At 43.7% G+C, this 19,059-nt stretch overlaps 1 pseudogene; it reads left to right on the top strand.

The window, feature by feature from the left end:
- Positions 1 to 239: 239 nt before the first annotated feature.
- LOC135539125 (dihydropyrimidinase-related protein 3-like) lies at positions 240 to 18,274 on the top strand (annotated as a pseudogene).
- Positions 18,275 to 19,059: the final 785 nt, after the last annotated feature.

Here is a 19,059-nt window from a genome sequence, read left to right as displayed (position 1 = left end):
ATTTTTAATTTGTCAGCTCTGGGATTTAATCCAGCAACCTTTCATTCACTGGCCCAACGCTCTAACCACTAGGTAACCTGGCAGTAGTAGACATTGCCAGTCCAGGGTTAGTTTAATCTGTTCAGAGACTAATTGATTGTTCTGTCTGTCTTCGTCTGTCTGTCTGTCTGTCTGTCTGTCTGTCTGTCTGCGTGTGTGTGTGTGTATCTCTGTCTATCTGTCGATTCCCTCCCATCTAGCTGGAGGCAGAGGCTGTGTTCCGCGCCATCACCATTGCCAGCCAGACCAACTGTCCCCTGTATGTGACCAGGGTCATGAGCAAGAGTGCTGCCGACATCATCTCACAGGCCAGGAAAAAAGGTTCCCGGGTTTCCAGTGTGGCTGTGATTGGGCTTTAATTACTGTATCAAGAAGGCACCTTACTTACATATTTGTTAGTCACAATGAATGCATAGAAAGAAGATAATATGCCTTTCATATCAGAACACGAGAGCTGTCCTTACCCCGGGTGATAAGTTAGAGATTCATCTCAAAACGGCCCTTACCCGCATGTCCCTTGGAGGTAGTTGTCACCTCTTAGTGCAACTGCTGCCTCCTAAACTCTTCTGTTCTGTAAGAGGATTGGAATGCACCTATGCCCTTATGTGCTAATCCTAGTGTCTTGGTTCACACCCTAGATTTACACTATAGGTCAGGTCTGGTAGACACACCGGATACAAGAAGGCCCGTTTTGAGATGAATCTCTAATTTATCACCCGGGGCTCACCGTAGCAAACTGTCAGAAAACCTGTCTCTGCCATCCATCAGGAGCCCACGGCGGAGCAGAGAGAGGGAGTAGGCCTCTTGTACGTGATGGAGAGAAAGATATACACTTTCTGAACTGAGAAGAAACAGAGAGGAAGGGAAAGATGCATGTCCTCATGTAGGAAGCATGTAAGGGTCACTCGGTGCTCCCAAGAGGCCTTGTTTTCATCACTGGCTGTGGTCTCGTGCTGCTGACATCCGATTCATTAAACCCAGAGAGGGGAAATAAATATGAGGCAATGTTAAGAGTATTCATCCAATCTTTCCTACAAACTGCTGGATCACCTGACCTTTGGTTCCGTTAGATTCTCCCTTTAGTTCTTATGTTTCAAGTTTTATTTGTCACATTCACAAGTACAGTGAAATGCTTAACTTCCCCCAACATCCCTTCCCCAACAGTGCAATATTCAATATAAAAATACTATTTTTTAAACCAGAGAAATAACAAAGGAAGAAAAAAACTGGAGAATGTAAAAGCTATACATGTTTACAGGGTCAGTGCCAGCACCAATAAAAATGTGCCAGGATACTGAAATTGTACATTTGCTACTGGCATTGACCCGGGATAAACCTATCAAGCTAACGAGTGAGTACATTTTTAGCAGCATGAGGTGAGTTGATTTAATGTAGTCTCACCCCTGGGTGATAACATCTTTATCCCAGGTAACGTTGTCTTCGGCGAGCCAATCACGGCCAGCCTTGGGACTGACGTGACACACTATTGAGCAAGAACTGGGCCAAGGCTGCCTCCTTTGTGACATCACCCCCTCAGCCCGGACCCCACCACCCCAGACTACCTGAACACATTACTGGCCAGGTAAAGAGCTCCCCTCTTGACTGTATGACACTCCACTGACCTAGCATGTCCTCGCTGCATCAAACACAGTAGACTGATAGGCTTCTGAGGCGCTTCTAACCTCATGATGGATTTATTATTTATTCAACCTTTATTTTGACAGGGAGTCATGCTGAGACCAACGTCTCTTTAATAGATCAATACACATCAATATACACTATACACATCAATACACTATACACATCAATAGACACATCAATATACACTATACACATCAAGACACTATACACATCAATATACACTATACACATCAATATACACTATACACATCAAGACACTATACACATCAATATACACTATACACATCAAGACACTATACACGTCAATAGACACTATACACATCAATATACACTATACACATCAAGACACTATACACATCAATATATACTATACACATCAAGACACTATACACATCAATAGACACTATACACATCAATATATACATCAATATACACTATACACATCAATAGACACATCAATATACACTATACACATCAATATACACTATACACATCAACATATACATCAATATACACTATACACATCAATATACACTATAACATCAAAATATACATCACTATACACATTAGTATACATGTCAATATACACATCAATAGACATCAAAATACACATCAATAAACACTATACACATCAATATACACATCAATATACACCATACACATCAATATACACATCAATATACACCATACACATCAATATACACTATACACATCAATATACACTATACACATCATTATACACTATACACATCAATATACACTATACACATCAATATACACTATACACATCAATATACACTATACACATCATTATACACTATACACATCATTATACACTATACACATCAATAGACACTATACACATCAATATACACTATACACATCAATATACACCATACACATCAATATGCACTATACACATCAATATACACTATACACATCATTATACACTATACACATCAATATACACTATACACATCAATATATACATCACTATACACATTAGTATACATGTCAATATACACATCAATAGACATCAAAATACACATCAATATACACTATACACATCAATATACACATCAATATACACTATACACATCGATATACACTGTACACATCAATATACACTATACACATCAATAGACACATAGGGTTGCAGGAGTTGGTGTGTTTGTCTGTTAGGAAAGTTAGAGTTCTCTGTAAGAAAGGGAAGACAGCTATAACTGGTGAGAGGAGACCTTGGAACTTGACTCAGAGTAATCGATCTACTTTAGTCGCAGCTCTGCTGTGTTGTCTAAGCTATTCCAGCTGTATGTGAGCTTTTTCAGCTTTTCTGTATGGAATAAACATTTCCCAGTTTGAGGGCTGAGTGTCTGCAGGTTGTAGTTTTTTCCCCTTAAATGAAGCCTAGACAACCAGGTGAGGGAGTTCCTTACTTATCGTAATTCATCAGTCATGTTCAAGGGAGGAGCAAAACCTGCAGGCACTCGGCCCTCCATGGAATGAGTTTGACACATGTGCCTTTTGTATTTGACCTTTATTTTACTAGGCAAGTCAGTTAAGAACAAATTATTATTTTATTTTCAACGACGGCCTAGGAACAGTGGGTTAACTGCCTGTTCAGGGGCAGAACGACAGATTTGTACCTTATCAGCTCGGGGGTTTGCACTTGCAACCTTCCGGTTACTAGTCCAACGCCCTAACCACTAGGCTACCCTGCCACCCTCACTTGGCTACCCTGGCTACCCTGCCGCCTTATGGGATCATAGATCACAGCTATGAAGTTAAGTCATTATTTCAGGTCTGAAGCAGTACCTGTGGAAGAGTGTTTAATAATTGAATCTGCTGCTGAAAGCCACTGTTGTGTGCGATGTACAACATACTGCATCTCAACACATTTCTTACTACTGTTCTATCATGTTTCAGCTGCAAAGCCATGGCTAAGTTGTTACTCTCTCTCTCTCTCCCTCTCTCTCTCTCTCTCTCTCTCTCTCTCTCTCCCAGTGGTGACCTGAATGTGACTGGCAGTGCCCACTGCACCTTCAGCGTGGCCCAGAAGGCCATAGGGAAGGATGACTTCACTCAGATCCCTGAGGGTGTGAACGGAGTGGAGGAGAGGATGTCCCTCATCTGGGAGAAGGCTGTGGTGAGGATGGATGGGTGGACACCTGTCTGCATGGCATATGTCTCTCCCTCGTTCTTTGGTTGTGTCCAAAATGGCACTCTATTCCCTTTATAGTGCACTAACTTTGACATGGGCCCAAATGGCTCTGGTCAAAAGTAGTGTACTATATAGGGAATAGGGTGCTATTTAGGATGCATCCTCCGAGTCGGTCTTCATGTCATAATAATGAATTCCGACGACCACGCCCACAAATTGGGAAAACAAACATTCGTTCCCCTTGACCCCCAGTGTAAAAGAGACAACTTTGTTGACGATTTTGTGTTCTGCTTAAATTGTGGTGCCCTAGTGTCCAAGATGGTTACATGTAGTTATATGTGTGGAAACATTTCATCACAGGTAAGACATTTAACTGGTTTAGTATAGTCCGTTTGTTAGTCCACTCACTACTTGTAGCTTTATAGTCTATTTGTTTGTGTTGTTGGTCTTGGCTAGCTTAATGTTCAGGTTGGTAGCTAACTGGCACTCACTCACGGTGCTCATAAAAAGAGACATATTACTATACTTATATATTATGTTTTTCTAAATAGTGAGAACATTCTGGAGCAGGCAATGTTGAAATTAATCTTTAGACATGTTGTACTTTTCTTATATATACTTTTGTAATTGAGTAAAACAAGCAGACAACAAGCACATTATTTAAGAAAAGGTCAACTTTATGCTGTGAGTCAAGGTGGGTGGGGCCACAACATTCTATTTAATACCAACTGGGACTATCCTGTTTCTTTCTTTCATGTCCTTATTTTCTCAGCTTTGCTAGCCCTCACTAACCCTCCCTTTACATTGCTCCCTCTGAACCCTCTTAGCCACTCTGAGTACTCCACTTCCTCCAGTTTATATTGCACATTCTCCACAATTCACTGCAGCTCCTCCTCTCTCCTCTTCCCTAATACATCCTGGTAGTTTAGTTTAGTGATATATCTCTGGATCTATCCCCCTAGCCGTTCACACTGCTTACAGACTAAAACAGTATAGATCTCTGTCTATCTCTGGGTCTGTCCCCCAAGCCGTTCACCCAGCTTACAGACTAAAACAGTATAGATCTCTGTCTATCTCTGGGTCTGTCTGTCCCCTGCCGTTCACACTGCTTACAGACTAAAACAGTATAGATCTCTGTCTATCTCTGGGTCTGTCCCCCCCAAGCCGTTCACACTGCTTACAGACTAAAACAGTATAGATCTCTGTCTATCTCTGGGTCTGTCCCCCAAGCCGTTCACACTGCTTACAGACTAAAACAGTATAGATCTCTGTCTATCTCTGGGTCTGTCCCCCAAGCTGTTCACCCAGCTTACAGACTAAAACAGTATAGATCTCTGTCTATCTCTGGGTCTGTCCCCCAAGCTGTTCACCCAGCTTACAGACTAAAACAGTATAGATCTCTGTCTATATATGGGTCTGTCTCCCAAGCCGTTCACCCAGCTTACAGACTAAAACAGTATAGATCTCTGTCTATCTCTGGGTCTGTCCCCCAAGCTGTTCACCCAGCTTACAGACTAAAACAGTATAGATCTCTGTCTATCTCTGGGTCTGTCCCCAAGCTGTTCACCCAGCTTACAGACTAAAACAGTATAGATCTCTGTCTATCTCTGGGTCTGTCCCCCAAGCTGTTCACCCAGCTTACAGACTAAAACAGTATAGATCTCTGTCTATCTCTGGGTCTGTCCCCAAGCTGTTCAACCAGCTTACAGACTAAAACAGTATAGATCTCTGTCTATCTCTGGGTCTGTCCCCCAAGCTGTTCACCCAGCTTACAGACTAAAACAGTATAGATCTCTGTCTATCTCTGGGTCTGTCCCCAAGCTGTTCACCCAGCTTACAGACTAAAACAGTATAGATCTCTGTCTATATCTGGGTCTGTCCCCCAAGCTGTTCACCCAGCTTACAGACTAAAACAGTATAGATCTCTGTCTATCTCTGGGTCTGTCCCCCAAGCTGTTCACCCAGCTTACAGACTAAAACAGTGTGTATCTCTTTTTTTCTCCTAATTCTTGTTCTTGCTCTTGAACTCAGACTTGGGTTTTCTTGACAGCTGTGTTATGAATGAAGAGTTGTGGTGCAGCTTTGCCTCAGAATTATTCACACTGGTCTGCCTTAAGACAAAAAAACACACAGTCTCAGCTCTAGCATTGACAGGGTGTGTGTGTGTGCGTGTGTGTGTGTGTGCGTGTGTGTGTGTGTGTGTGTGTGTGTGTGTGTGTGTGTGTGTGTGTGTGTGTGTGTTTGTGTGTATGTGTGTGTGTGTGTGTGTGTGTGTGTGTGTGTGTGTGTGTGTGTGTGCGTGTTCTTGCGTTTGACTACAAGAGTCCCCTCACCCACCAGTCAGCTGTAAAAGCCTCTTTTTTTAGCACCTCACAATTATAGCATTTTGACAAGTCACCTTTTTTCCTGCTCACTCAGACCACTGGCAAGATGGACGAGAACATGTTCGTTGCTGTGACGAGCACCAACGCCGCCAAGATCCTAAACCTGTACCCCGTAAGGACGGATAGCTGTGGGCTCCGATGCTGACCTGGTCATTTGGGACTCCGATGCTGTCCGCACCATCACCGCCAAGACGCACAACTCGGTAAGAGGTCAAAGGCTCGGGGTGAATAAAGTTCCAGTGACCTTTGTTTTTCAGAAGGGAAATGAAGTCCCTGTAGACTCCCTGCGCACAGGGGACCAGAGTGTACACGACAGTGCAGGGTTAAACAGAGGAAGTGTCCGTTCAGGAAATCAAGCCTTCTGAACTTCCTGCTGCAGGCGCAGAGAACGAGGGAGAGAGAGAGACAGAGAGGCCTCAGAGAAAAGCAGAATAGTACGATGAAGAGGTGTGGAAAGACAGAAACACAGAGAGAGAAATAGAACGACAAAGAGAGGGAGAGAAAGAAAGAGCTGGAAAAAGATTGGACAAGTTTTCAATGACTTTTCCATACGTGGAGACCCAAGGTTGTTACATAATGATGTCACCTTCTCGCTTCCTGCTTGTAGCCCTTCCAGACAACAAAACAAGCACGTAAGAACACAGAGCATAAGAACAGGGGCTCCTGTCCATGTTAATGATGGCTACAGTGATCTATTGGGCACAGTAGTTCAGTGCTTTTACAACCTTCTATCTGTGTATCCCTCCCTCTGTAGTAAATACAAGTATCCCTTATCTGAATTGTTTGATCTGGTTAGCTTTGTATATGTTGTTGCACATAGAACCCGGCCGTGACATCATACTTGGCAGACGTAGAGCCTTACGTCCAGTCGAGAGAGGCTGGTGGGAGAAGCTATAGGAGGACTGGCTCATGGTAATGTCTGGAATGGAATCAATGGAATGGAGTTAAACATGTGGTTTCCATATGTTTGCTGTACCATTCCATTAATTCCATTCCAGTCTTTACAATGAGCCCGTCTTCTTATAGCTCTTCCCACCAGCCTCCTCTGGTCCTGTCCTGGCCGGAATCTGGAAAAACAGCAGGGCCGTGTGGATAGGAACACACAAACCATAGAAGAAAGGGGGCAACAGATTGCAAAACAAATATGTAGAGAGAGACAGAATGATAGACAGAATAAGAGAGTTTAGTGGCAGGAGAATAGAGAGAGGGGGAATGGATCAGAGATGACCAGCGAAGGTGAAAGAGAGTAGGAAGAAAGTGGGAGAGAGAGAGAGGCCTAGAGATAGAGAAAGATAAAGTGGTAGAGAGGGAGAGAGTGCTAGAGGAATAGAATGTGTTAGAGAGAGAAGAGACAGTGCAAGAGAAAGAGGAAGTGCTAGAGAGAGAGAGAGAGGAGAGACAGTGCAAGAGAAAGAGGAAGTGCTAGAGAGAGAGAGAGAGAAGGAGACAGTGCAAGAGAAAGAGGAAGTGCTAGAGAGAGAGAGAAGGAGAGACAGTGCAAGAGAAAGAGGAAGTGCTAGAGAGAGAGAGAGGAGACATTGCAAGAGAAAGAGGGAGAGAAAGTGCTAAAGAGAGAGAGAGAAGGAGAGAGAGTGATGCTTGGCATCATTATTCCCAGCTGTGCGATGGCAGCTGTTTGTCTTTTAATGCCAAATGGAGGCGTATGAGAAACAGGCCGACTGGAGGAGGTGGAGGAGGAGGGTTATTTATCTCTTCTCCCACACATGTTGTTAATTAAGGCAGAACCATGGTCTCATCTCTACAGAGACGGCCTGCCTGCCTACCAAGCCACCCGCCAACCCACCTCCTCTTTCCCTGTCCCCACAGCCAAACTGGGCCTGTGTGTCCCATGACTCTACTTAGTTCTCCCTCAATAAGCTTTACGTCTCACTACAACACACAGAATGGCCTCTCATCAGACCCGTTTTAAGAGCAATATGTCCAAATATGATCTACTTTCGTGGAATTAGCCGGCTCTTCATCTGAATTAGTGTGTCAGCTCATAATGTAAATCACAGACAGTCTTTGGTGCGTGAGGTCATGTGTTTCAGAGACCCTTTACTGTTTATTTGTTCCATACTTGACCTTCTGAGTCCACAAAGACACACCGATGTAAACTCATGTAAACTCCCCGACGACATTTGTGTCAGACGAGTGACTGTCAGACTGCAGAAAACTGGCAATAGTTGCGTTTACGTGGGAGTTGGTTGCTTCTGCATCGCTGTACTGTCATTTACTCCACTTGAGAGAGAGTTTTGAGCACTTGAAAGTTCCTGCAGCTGCTCATCGTTTATATAACTGGATTGTGCTTGTGAATTACAGTAAGTAACGGCAGCATAACAGACTGTAATGGGGTGCAATGGGGAAAAGTAGGCTTGATAAATTTAGAGTTTTTGTTTTTGTAATTTTGTTATTTGTCTCTTTTGTTGGCCTAGCATCACTGACCAAGACATACAATATCCAGTTAAAGATGCACTATGCAGAAATCTGCCATTTCCTGGTTGCTAAAATTATAATAGTTCACCTAATTTCAGTTTATGTGACAAAAAAAGAAAGTATAGTGTAGAGAATAATTGTACCATTTAAACCGCTGTGAAAAGTATTTTCCAGAACTACAAATATTGTATTTTCAGCTGTTGGAAGCTAGTGTACAAAACCCAAACACACATTGAACCGATACACCAGATTATCTGATCGCCGAGCATCTCATTCCAAACCCATGGGCATTAATATGTAGTTGGTCCCACTCTTCTGGAAAGGCTTTCCACTAGATGTTGGAACATTGCTTTGGGGACTTGCTTCCATTCAGCCACATCAGGTTGGGCACTGATGTTGGGCGATTAGGCCTGGCTCGCAGTCAGCGTTCCAATTCATCCCAAAGGTGTTCGATGAGGTTAAGGTCAGGGCTCTGTGCAGGACAGTAATGTTCTTCCACACCGATCTCAACAAACCTTTTCTGTATGGACTCGCTTTGTGCAGTGTCATGTTGAAACAGGAAAGGACCTTGCCCAAACTGATGCCACAAAGTTGGAAGCACAGAATCGTCTAGAATGTCATTGTATGCTGTAGAGTTAAGATTTCCCTTCACTGAAACTAAGGGGCCGAGCCTGAACCATGAAAAACAGTCCCAGACCATTATTCCTCCACCACCAAACTTTACAGTTGGCACTATGCATTGGGGCAGGTAGCATTCTCCTGGCATCTGCCAAACCCAGATTCGTCCATCTGAATGCCAGTTGGTGAAGTGTGATTCATCACTCCAGAGAACGTGTTTCCACTGCTCCAGAGTCCAGTGGCGGTGTGAGCTTTACACCACTCCAGCCGACGCTTGGCATTGCGCATGGTGATCTTAGGCTTGTGTGCGGCTGCTCGGCTGTGGAAACCCATTTCATGAAGCTCTCCTTGACGAGCAGTTCTTGTGCTGACATTGCTTCCAGAGGCAGTCTGTAAAATGGTAGTGAGTGTTACAACCGAGAACAGGCGATTTCTACGCACTACTCACTTCAGCACAAGGCGGTCCCGTTCTGTGAGTTTGTGTGGCCTGTCACTTTGCGGCTGAGCCATTGTTGCTCCTATACGTTTCCACTTCACAATAACAGCACTTACAGTTGACAGCTCTAGCAGAGCAGACATTTTATGAACTGACTTGTTGGAAAGGTGACATCCTATGATGGTGCCAGTTTGAAAGTCACTGAGCTCATCAGTAAGGCCATTCTTCTGCCAATGTTTGTCTATGGAGATTGCATGGCTTTATGCTCGATTTTATACACCTGTCAGCAACGGGTGTGGCTGAAATAGCTGAATCCACTAATTTGAAGGGGTGTCCACATACTTTTGTATATCTAGTGTGTACTGCTTCTTAGACTTGCCTTCTTTCAATGAGAATGATAGATATATAACTCACAATTGTATGTGAATATGGTGGGGTCAAAAGTTACACATTTCAGCTTTAATGTATAATGTGTTTGACTGCGTGTATTTGACTCTGCGTGTGTTTGACTCTGTGTGTGTTTGATTCTGCGTGTGTTTGACTCTGCGTGTGTTTGACTGTGTGTTTGACTCTGCGTGTGTTTGACTGCGTGTGTTTGACTGCGTGTGTTTGACTCTGCGTGTGTTTGACTGTGTGTGTATTTGACTGTGTGTTTGACTCTGCGTGTGTTTGACTGTGTGTGTGTGTTTGATGCTGTGTGTGTTTGAATTTGTGTGTTTGACTGTGTGTTTGACTATGTGTTTGACTCTGCGTGTGTTTGACTGTGTGTGTGTTTGACTGTGTGTTTGACTGGGTGTGTGTTTGATGCTGTGTGTGTTTGACTTTGTGTGTTTGACTCTCCATATGTTTGACTGTGTGTGTTTGACTGTGTGTGTTTTGATGCTGTGTTGGTTTGACTCTGTGTGTGTTTGTATGTGTTTGACTTTGTGTGTGTTTGACTCTGTGTGTGTTTGACTCTGTGTGTGCTTGTATGTGTTTGACTTTGTGTGTGTATGACTCTGTGTGTGTTTGACTCTGTGTGTGTTTGTATGTGTTTGACTTTGTGTGTGTTTGACTCTGTGTGTGTTTGACTCTGTGTGTGCTTGTATGTGTTTGACTTTGTGTGTGTTTGACTCTGTGTGTGTTTGTATGTGTTTGACTTTGTGTGTGTTTGACTCTGTGTGTGTTTGTATGTGTTTGACTTTGTGTGTGTTTGACTCTGTGTGTGTTGTATGTGTTTGACTTTGTGTGTGTTTGACTCTGTGTGTGTTTGACTCTGTGTGTGCTTGACTCTGTGTGTGTTTGTATGTGTTTGACTTTGTGTGTGTTTGAATCTGTGTGTGTTTGACTCTGTGTGTGCTTGTATGTGTTTGACTTTGTGTGTGTTTGACTCTGTGTGTGTTTGTATGTGTTTGACTTTGTGTGTGTTTGACTCTGTGTGTGTTTGTCTCTGTGTGTGCTTGTATGTGTTTGACTCTGTGTGTGTTTGACTCTGTGTGTGTTTGTATGTGTTTGACTTTGTGTGTGTTTGACTCTGTGTGTGTTTGTATGTGTTTGACTTTGTGTGTGTTTGACTCTGTGTGTGTTTGTATGTGTTTGACTCTGTGTGTGTTTGACTCTGTGTGTGTTTGTATGTGTTTGACTCTGTGTGTGTTTGACTCTGTGTGTTTTGACTCTGTGTGTGTATGACTCTGTGTGTGCACGTGTGCCTGTAGTCATGTCTATGCTTGTGTGTATTCCAGGCTGCTGAGTACAATGTGTTTGAGGGCATGGAGCTCCGTGGTGCCCCCTCGGTGGTGATCTGCCAGGGGAAGCTGGTGCTGGAGGATGGGAACCTGCACGCCACCTCCGGGGTCGGCCGCTTCATCCCCTGCACCCCCTTCCCGGACTTTGCTTACAAGCGCGTCAAGGCCAGGAAGCAGGTAAAAGATGCTCGCTTCTCTCACCTTACTGTCTAGTCAACAACTGAGTAACTGTCTCTGGACTCTGAGTAACTGTCTCCCTTTTATACAATTATGTAACAATATAAAAGTATTTCCAATGAACATATTGTATTCCTAACGCTTCAGTTCTGTCTTAGAATAAGTTTTATATGAATTGTTTTGTCACGGGCAGCGTTAGTATGTCACACTGAGCCAAGGACTGTGAGGTCTGTGAGGCGGAAGGTAAGTCTAGCAGTTACGGCGTTCGGCCCATAACCGAAAGGTTGCTCGTTCGATTCCAAGATCCGACTAGGTGAATAATCTTTCAATGTGCCCTTGAGCAAGGCACTTAACCTGAATTGCTTCTGTAAGTCGCTTTGGATAAGAGCGTCTGCTAAATGACAAAACAAATAATACAAAATAATAAAAGGTCAGTGAGTTGGGGACATCTAGAAGTGTTTTCTCAGTGGTTAGGGATTAATCAGCACAAATCTGATGCAGAGCTGAGATAAGCCATCCAGCACCCACAAACATGGACGATGTCACTGCAGCTTTCCATTAAAGACGGCTTAGCTTTACACTAATGCACACTGCTGTGGCTCAGCCCATGCCACGCATAATCAGATTTACCATCAATCTCAATGTACATTACATACCTGAATGGTAATCCAAAGTATGTTTAATGGAGGCAGATTACATTCAGATTTCTTAGCTGTTTATCACACCTACTGAACTGTCCTCTCTAGTGGCAGTGGCACTGTCTGTCTGTCTGTCTGTCTGTCATGGAAGGCACAAGATAAATATATCTAACAGGGTGTGTAATGCAGATGGGAATTGCCAGAAAAGGCTGTAATGGTGTCCTGACTACCTCTATGGGTGATCTGATCATATCCAGGAGGAAGACAGACATGTGATGTAGGTGATGGAGAATGGGGGTTGAGTGAGGGGATGGGGAATGGGGGACATGGAAGGAGGGGATGGGGAATGGGGGTTGGAGCAAGGGGATGGGGGTTGGAAGGAGGGGATGGGGAATGGGGGATGGAGCGAGGGGATGGGGGTTGGAAGGAGGGGATGGGGAATGGGGGTTGGAGCGAGAGGATGGGGGATGGGGAATGGGGGTTGGAGCGAGGGGATGGGGGTTGAAGGAGGGGATGGGGAATGGGGGGTTGGAGCGAGGGGATGGGGGTTGGAAGGAGGGGATGGGGAATGGGGGTTGGAGCGAGGGGATGGGGGTTGGAAGGAGGGGATGGGGAATGGGGTTTGGAGCGAGGGGATGGGGGTTGGAAGGAGGGGATGGGGAATGGGGGTTGGGGGTGGGGGGTTGGGAGGAAGGGGTGGGTGGGATGTGTAGGAGATAAGTGTTATGTCAGACTTGAGGATTCAAGTCAGGGGCTTCGGCTGTTGGCTGTGGGTTACATACTGAAACAACTGGCTGCCAGGAGTGCCTGTTGTAGCCATGTGTAATGGTTTTGAAGGGATATGATGTGTCCATGGGGTTGCTCATATTGCTGGTGTTGGTGGATACTCAACAGGAACAACAGTGTGCTATTTTAAGTGGATATTTCAACAGAAGTGGGTTATATTAAATGAGTTGTGTTCAACTTGAAACGGCTACCCTCAATTCTGCCATCATTCTCTTTTTGCCCAGACTATAGAGATGTTTCTTTGGTGAGACCTATTTATTAATGCAATGTTGATCTTGGTGGCAGTAAGTATTTTATGATGTTCCTAGCTCAGCTTCCAGGGATTCCTTAGTCACATGACCCTAGGACAGCATGTCCAATAAGAACTGAGTCTGTCAGTAAATCTGGAAGTGCTTTCCTTAGGAAAACACTGGGTGAAATATGCATTGGCACAAAGCATTCTACAAACAACCCCATGAATCTAATTCTAAACAAGCATTGTCATGGAGAACTGTTATAAAGTTACCAACATAAACGATCTCTCTCTCTCTTTCTCTTTTCTTTCTTTCTCCATATTTCTCCTTCTCTCTCCCTCTCTATCCCTTTATCACCCCTGTCTCCCTCTCTCTCAGTTGGCAATCCTGCGAGCGGTGCCCAGGGGCATGTATGACGGTCCTGTGTCTGACTTCTCGCCCATGTCTCGTGGCGGTACCCTCAGCGTCTGCCCGTACTCTCCCCCACCAAGCAGCCTGTGAGGAACCTGCACCACTCCGGCTTTAGTTTAGCAGGTAAACCTGCACAGCGTGGTGAGATTCAGCTACCTTTTAATTTACCCATCCGCTTTCCCATCCCTGGCTGTCATAGGAAGTGCCAGGAACCTGACACACACACACACACACACACACGCGCACGCACGCACGCACGCACGCACGCACACACACACACACACACACTTAACAGTCAGCAATGACATTTTACAATGCACTTCACACATGATATAATATGTTTCCAAGGTTGACTTTGCCATTCGTCTGCGTTAGTTACAATAACCTTCAGGTGTAATTTGACATTTTACCATAATCACATTTTAAGCCTTAATTTCATAATTTGTTTGTGGTAACTAATGCTCACAGCACAATACTGTTGTCCCTCAGCCGTCCTGGTACTTCCAGACAGTGCTCTTTATGTTTCACAAGTCTTTTAGTTATTTCTTAACTTTTTGTCACAACATTGATTTGATTGATTTCAGCTTCACACCGTTTTATCTTGGTTCTTATCTCTTCTCTCTCTCTCTCTCCTCTCTCTCCTCTCTCTCTATCTCTGTCTCTGTCTCTCTCTCTCTTGTCTCTCTCTCTTTCTCTCTCTCTCTCTCTCTCTCTCTCTCTCTCTCTGTCTCTCTCTGTCTCTCCTTCTGTCTCTCTCTCTCTCTCTCTCTCTCTCTCTCTCTCTCTCTCCCCCTCTCTCTCTCTCTCATAATATCTTTATGCATCTTAATTCAATATATGTTCTAAGATTTCAGTCCAGACATCTTGCATCTCACTTTCTTAGCCGTTGCCTGCCTAATGAAGCTCTGTCTACTGAGCAGGTTGAATGAGGCTCATGATCATTGATTTAGCTAAAGTTACATTATTCACATAACCAATAGCAGAGACTAGTTGAGTATTGAGTGACACATGGCGATTGTATACATCTGCAACCTCATACCACTAGGTACAACCTTTCAGGGAGGAACCAAGTAAACAATGGTTTTTACTGGAACAATTGATGTGTGATGTACTGATGCAGGAGGTGGAGGGTGACCTGCATTGGAAAGTTTTCCCCATTGCTGTAGTCTAGTGGGGGTTAGTCCATCTATTGACATCCCTTCCAGAGAGCCAGAGAGTCTGCTTTCTTTCCCAAGCATGTGTGTCTATAATACAGACCTGGCCTATTCTCTCCCTCTGGCTTCCAATATAATCCCACTGTTAGGCTACTAGCTACACATTCTGAGAACAGAAATCCATCACACCCACTTCCAGTGCATGACAGAACACACACATACACCTACTTGCACACAAACCAACAGGGTTGATATACTTTTTGATATATTTCTCTTTCTTCAGATGTGAAGTAACCTTGGCTGTGTTAGTCATAGAGAGACGAATTCTACAGTATAAAACACTAGACCCTGGCCTGGAGTGGGTTTAAGATTTAGGACAGTAGACATAAATCTCTCCTTGTCCAATATGTCAATTTAATCCAGGGCAAATCCCAATACCATTGGCTTTTAGTCTAGAGGTGTCCAACCAGGGCCAAGGTCAGGTTGCCTGGTTGGTTTGTCGTGTGATGAACACAGATAGTCGCTAGTGGAGGAAACTGGCTGGAGCTGGCTTTGTTAATGGGAAGCCTAACAAGACCAGCTCTAACAAGACACAGAGGGGTATCCTGGTGCTTAGTACTCTAATCCTGTTTGTCTGTTAGGTCCCCCCACAGAGGATATCCTGGTGCTTAAAGAGACAGTACTCTAATCCTGTTTGTCTGTTAAATCCCCCACCACAGAGGATATCCTGGTGCTTAAAGAGACAGTACTCTAATCCTGTTTGTCTGTCCCCCCACCACAGAGGATATCCTGGTGCTTAAAGAGACAGTACCCCTGTTTGTCTGTTAGGTCCCCCCACCACAGAGGATATCCTGGTGCTTAAAGAGACAGTACTCTAATCCTGTTTGTCTGTTAGGGATATCCTGGTGCTTAAAGAGACAGTACTCTAATCCTGTTTGTCTGTTAGGTCCCCCCACCACAGAGGATATCCTGGTGCTTAAAGAGACAGTACTCTAATCCTGTTTGTCTGTTAGGTCCCCCACCACAGAGGATATCCTGGTGCTTAAAGAGACAGTACTCTAATCCTGTTTGTCTGTTAGGTCCCCCCACCACAGAGGATATCCTGGTGCTTAAAGAGACAGTACTCTAATCCTGTTTGTCTGTTAGGTCCCCCACCACAGAGGATATCCTGGTGCTTAAAGAGACAGTACTCTAATCCTGTTTGTCTGTTAGGTCCCCCCACCACAGAGGATATCCTGGTGCTTAAAGAGACAGTACTCTAATCCTGTTTGTCTGTTACTATCCTGGTGCTTAAAGAGACAGTACTCTAATCCTGTTTGTCTGTTAGGTCCCCCCACCACAGAGGATATCCTGGTGCTTAAAGAGACCTGTTTGTCTGTTAGTACTCTAATCCTGTTTGTCTGTTAGGTCCCCCCCCTGGTGTAAGAGACACCACAGAGGATATCCTGGTGCTTAAAGAGACAGTACCCCCCACCACAGAGGATCTAATATCCTGTTTGTCTGTTAGGTCCCCCCACCACAGAGGATATCCTGGTGCTTAAAGAGACAGTACTCTAATCCTGTTTGTCTGTTAGGTCCCCCACCACAGAGGATATCCTGGTGCTTAAAGAGACAGTACTCTAATCCTGTTTGTCTGTTAGGTCCCCCCACCACAGAGGATATCCTGGTGCTTAAAGAGACAGTACTCTAATCCTGTTTGTCTGTTAGGTCCCCCCACCACAGAGGATGTCCCCATCCGGCCAGCCGGACGCCGCATCGTAGTTCCCCCTGGTGGTCGCTCCAACATCACATCCCTCAGCTAAGAGGTTTAACCAGGAGAGATACCAGTCAGAAGATGACAACAGCCATTGGGAGACGACGGAGACATGATTAGTTAAAACAAGTTAAGTTGAGTAAAACACTGAATCCTCATGCCTTACCAGCCACAATGCTACCTGCTTAAGCTTCTAAAAGCTCAGTACTACTCCTCCTAGGCAATTGCAGGTCAGTCACTAGAACAAAATATAAATTTAAAGTACATTTGTTTACCAAAAGATTGGGTTTGTAAGCTCTGGAATAACAGGAGTACGTTCATAACCAGAATATAGGTGATCAATTTGTATTACTGTCCCTCGTTGTCTACGTTAGTAATTGTGTCAACTGTGTATTGACATTTTAGGCAATGTTCTGAATCCATAATATAGTTAAATAAACCTCATGATACCGATTTCCACAGTGTTCTGATGCTTGTTACCTAGGAAAAGTAATATGGCCTTTTTCTTCCATCACGTTTGGCTTTCACCCTTTTTGAGTACTAGTCTGCTGATTTAGTTCCCGAGCAATGTAATGATAACATGCAGTAACGTCCATAACTGATAGGTGGCACTGTGAGTACGTATGATTGATGTAACGTAGCTTTGTGAATGATGTTGTTCGCTGCCTCCCTGGGTTGTTGAACCAGGAGTGATAGTCATTAGAGATTGTCTTGTTTCTTATTTTTCTTGAAGATAAAAACTTATCTGGTATTACAATATTATTTTGCAAACATGCAACAGCATATTAAAAGGTAGAAATGCTTGTCATGTTCAATTTCCCCCTGCGCTCCGCTCCACTCCATCCTGGCTGTAGATTACATTGTGAGAAACCGTCCTTTGCATTTGCTTCAAGCTTAATGCCTGTTCCTATTCATACCTTTTAGCAAGTCATCTGGATGGTTAAAAACATGTAACCCTTGCACAAGAAGTAAAACCAAGCTTAACTTCCATGGCCTGGGTCGTGAAATTGTAATTATGAGCTTTGTGAACAATAATACATAAAAAAAAATGTTTATGATAAAAGTAACAAACCTTTAAAACCACAGTAATTTACCTCTGGCTTTATTTCTATTTCCTGACAATGTGGCTCTCGTTTTGAAGCAACAGACCATCATTCCTTGCATTCAACAACATAACATTGAAAGATAATGTTGTGCTGGTTTAAATCGCAACACTCCGAGAGAGTCCCCACAATGCTGTACACTTTAGCTTACTGACAGTACTTGGTTTGGTAACTAACTAACTAACTAACACCAAGGGGAGGACAGACCGGCGTAACCCTGGCTCACTCTCTTTCAGAGTCATTTTCTATGCTTCTGGTCTGTCTACCTGCCCCAGACATGGCAGGGGATTGTATGTTTTTAGAATGAGGCTAGGAGGAGGATGAGGAGAGCTTTATTTTTGCTCTCCCAATCAGCTGAGGAAGAGGTCGTGAGGAAGTCGTTGTTTTTTATTGAGTGATGATGTGGAATTTCAAGCAATCCAAGTGGTGATTATATTTATGTTAGTTTGACTTGATCTTTTTTATAGTTTTTATGTCTTTTTTTTACTGTTGTATCAACCCAGAGAAGGCAGGTCAAAACAACATTGAGGTGTGATGTGGTGGTATGAACTGTTCCTGAATAAACATGAGTTGCAACTGACTGGTTGTCTCTGTTTGATTTCTCAATATACAGTATAGTATATGTAAAATATACCTTTTAATGTACTCTGAACATGACCGGTCCAGGAGGAATCACATTCTTGCCAAAGGACCTTGTTAAAAACATCTCTCATAGAAATGTGATGTATAGAATGACAGTTAGTGGTCCTTACCATTTATTAGATAGAGGATGTAATATAACAGCAATTCTAATCTATCTGCATCATTTTAGCTTGATACCGCTATGGGAATTTCCCATTTTCAGACCCATTGTTAAGCCTGGCAGTATCCTCGTCACCTCTCTGTTATAATTATGTTTTATAGCCAGTTAAAATCTCATGAAATCACTTTTGATGGGTGTAATTATAACAGGCTGAGAAGATTTCCGCTATTAAAACACCATCTCAGTCTGGAGTGGGAGATGGAGTCCAAACAGAGCCAGTTCACAATAAGAACTTATATAAACCCTCCCAAGGCTAATGTAGCTGTCAGTGACCAGTTATTTTATATGCCCATTTACAACAGATGAGCTTGAAAGAGATCCTTTGAGGAGAAATCCCATTAAGATGACTGTTATTCTTATTGTAGGTGATCTTCCAGCTTGACTTTAACTAGGCTCTATGCTCTAGGCTCTATGACGAGCATACACTGAGCGTACAAAACATTAGGAACACCTTCTCTTTCCATGACATAGACTGACCAGGTGAATCCAGGTGAAAACTATGATCCCTTATTGATGTCACTTCCACTTCAATCAGTGTATGTGAAGAGGAGGTTAAATAAGGA

The sequence above is a fragment of the Oncorhynchus masou genome, unplaced genomic scaffold (genome assembly GCF_036934945.1).
Source record: "Oncorhynchus masou masou isolate Uvic2021 unplaced genomic scaffold, UVic_Omas_1.1 unplaced_scaffold_3621, whole genome shotgun sequence".
Lineage (NCBI taxonomy): Eukaryota > Metazoa > Chordata > Actinopteri > Salmoniformes > Salmonidae > Oncorhynchus > Oncorhynchus masou.
Note: the sequence above shows the minus strand (reverse complement) of the source record. Positions and strands in the feature narration are given on the sequence as shown.